Here is a 3,374-nt window from a genome sequence, read left to right as displayed (position 1 = left end):
AGTGCATTTTAATATATATATATATATATATATATATATATATATATATATATATATATATATATATATATATATATATATATATATATATATATATATATATATATATATATATATATATATATATATTTCAGTAGCCCAATAAAGCACGTGGACTTCTACATACAATCAACACCTCAACCCGCCAGGATTTGGTAAAACGTTACTTTGACCACCTACGTGATACGGGTAGTCCCCATTAGAGGTTCACGGCGCCATAAGCTCGTTGAACAGGCTTTGTGTGAAATATAACAGAGTCTAGGACTGCTTTTGTATCCTGGTGGTCCAGCAGTTAGCGTTCCCCGGTCACAGTCATGGGCTCGTGGGCTATGGGTTCGAATCCTGGCGGGTTGAGGTGTTGATTGTATATATATATATATATATATATATGTATATATATATATATTTTTTGGGTGGTCCTTATTTTGGGGCAAAAAACAAAATTTGCCATGTTTTTGTCACAGACCCTGGCATAAGTTTTCATTTGGGGTAGAAACGTTGCCTGTAAAATATTTTTTAAATATCCTAATAATTAGAGGTTGCTCAAGTCAAGTGAAATTTAACAATATTATGCCTATGCTTAATGTTCATAACACATCATTTCCTAGCCATTTCCAAGCCTGGGCCCCCCACCCCCCCCACTTAGTCTAAGTGGGTATTAGCTGCTTAATGCAAGGGTCGCATGAGGACCAGTCTCACTCTTTGTCGCCCAGTAAGGTCTGCTTGAGGGCATTAGGGAATGATTTCCTGTGGTCAGCAACTGCCTGCAGTAGATACTGCAGTTCCTGTTTGTCCTTGGTGATGCGGCCTGAGAAATCTTGGACTAAGGCTACTCCTCTTTCTGCATGATCATTGATCACAGACAAAGCTTGTACACTGGCTTTTGCATTTTGGAAGCCAGGATCATCTTTCCACTGTTCTACTGGGAGGGCCAGGAAATCTGTATTCAAGTTGAGCTTTTTGAAAATGACTTTGTGTTCTTTGTCGTGAAATCATATAGGTTCTTCACTTGGAGTGTGTCTGAATTGATTGTAACTCGTTTGACATGCTTTTCTTCTCCAATAACGATGTCCATAGCTTCCAACATGCGGTCCTTCACTGCTGGGAGAACATCGTCATCAAAGAAGGCCAATGCAACCAACTCTTCTGACAAGTACCAGAGGTGTCTCATCATTTTGTGGAAAGTTGCCTTTGATATGGCATCGCTGATGGTACTGTAGTCTTGTAGAGCTTTAAGCAACATCAGATCTCCTTTTGGTGCCTTTGCAGCAAGTGGAGCAGTTGTCCAAGCCTTCACATATATTCGGGCAAAGAAAATGCAAAAATATCTTAGTCCTCTGTTCTCCTTTGGAGTAAGCTTAAACTGAGAACGGAATAACCACACTTTGAAGGAATGAATGGTCTTTGACATCCATCGTGCTTGGTGCATTGCACCAGGAGCAGAAAATCGTACTCCCCGAGAAGGTGATGTGCCAAGAAAGATGGAGGCCAGCTCTAGCAGCTCTCGATAATCATCTCGAAGCTGTGTCTCCAATAGAGCCTTCTCAATGAAGTTGGTTAGATCGTCCCTAACAGCTCTGACCGATTCTTCTGCCAGATCGTCGGTGGAGGAGTCTTCAAACTTCTGCTTGTCAATTTGTTCCCATTTGGCTTGGAATCTTCTGAACAGCTGTATGTCAGGAGCAGCTGAGTGCCTGTCGCGATCCCAATATCCTTTATATCTGGGGAGTGAAACCTACCCCAAGTTATTATCAAATAAAGGAACAAATAGGGAACACGGCAATAATTATCCCCACAAAAACCTACTCAACTAAATGTACTTGAATAAGTATGAACAAGTTGAAATAAGTAAGTCACAAAAGGGAAGATAATTATTTAATTCAATTTATGTTCTAAAGGGAGTACTGACTATAGCAAACAAGAATTTAAGGGAATAAGTAATTGTATATTAAAATAAGAGTGATGCTGGAAGGGTGAAAATATACCGTAAGGAGTTAGACCAAACGAATACTACTTAACATAACTATATTACACAGACATACAAAATATATATATACAACAATCCCTACAAAATAGTTATTTCCTACCAAACAGGAGATTCCTTACCACCAGGATCCCTTCCTAGGCCTAACTAAACGTGTCACTAATACCTGATACCCCTAGGGCATTGCAGAAGACTGGACAAGGCACTAGACAAGGGTCAAGGCTAGAGAACGAATGGACACGTCTACCATATGCCACGGTTTTCGCTACTGGGGAAGCGTGGGGCACGCCGTGGAGGAGCAGGTCTCATATCACGTGATCCAGGACATTTGCTAGATAATTTATATAATTAATTAATACTACTCTTGATTTGACTTAACAGAGTAACACAATGATGCATTTTAATAACATACATAAATATACAATTAACCTAAGTAACTAAGAACAATAATAATATAATAAGTACAATTAACAAATTATTAATAGCTTGTGTGAAATGGAGGCGTGAACATATGCCTCACGCTATGCGAGTTCCCGAGCGCCACAGGCACGTGACACCTCCCCCCAAAAAGTGAGCTTACAACTAACTTGAAGCGAAAATGGATATACAGCTACACAGTGAAAGTAATAACTAACACAATTGGTTTAAATCAATATGAAGCAAAATAATTCATAATATAAACACAAGGTACTCAATGAAAATAAAACAAAAAAATAATTTGCATATAGACATAGTTTCTAAATAATCAGACTCGAGAAAGTGCATCAGCCAACACGTTCTGTTAACTAGCGGATATGGGAAATGTTCAAGTTATAGGGCTGAAGTGATAGAGCCCACCTCAAAAGTCTTTGGTTGGTATGTTTCATCTTGTCAACAAAAGTAAGTGGGTTATGATCAGTGAACACTTGAACGGGATAAGCAGTGCTGCCAATATATACTTTGAAGTTTTCTAGTGCCATGATCAGTGATAAAGCCTCCTTTTCAATGGTGGCATAGTTTCTTTGATATTTGTTAAATTTTCTAGAAAAATAGCACAGCGGATGAAGCACTTGATCACTCTCACCCTCTTGCAGAAGCACAGCACCGGCGCCAATTTCACTGGCGTCGACATGGAGAGTGAACTGTTTCTGGAGGTCAGGTGCAAGTAGTACAGGAGCATTTGCCAGCAGGGATTTAAGATTATCAAAAGATTCCTGGCAAGCCGTAGTCCACTTGAAGGTTTTCTTGCCACTCAGCAGGTCAGTCATGGGAGAGGCAACGGAGGAGAAGTTTGGACAAAAACGGCGGTAGTACCCCGCCATACCCAGCAACCTCATCACACTCTTCTTATCGCCTGGCACTGGATACTGTT

Source organism: Homarus americanus, unplaced genomic scaffold, assembly GCF_018991925.1.
Source record: "Homarus americanus isolate GMGI-L3 unplaced genomic scaffold, GMGI_Hamer_2.0 scaffold58074, whole genome shotgun sequence".
Classification (NCBI taxonomy): Eukaryota; Metazoa; Arthropoda; class Malacostraca; order Decapoda; family Nephropidae; genus Homarus; species Homarus americanus.
This window is presented reverse-complemented; position numbering follows the sequence as displayed.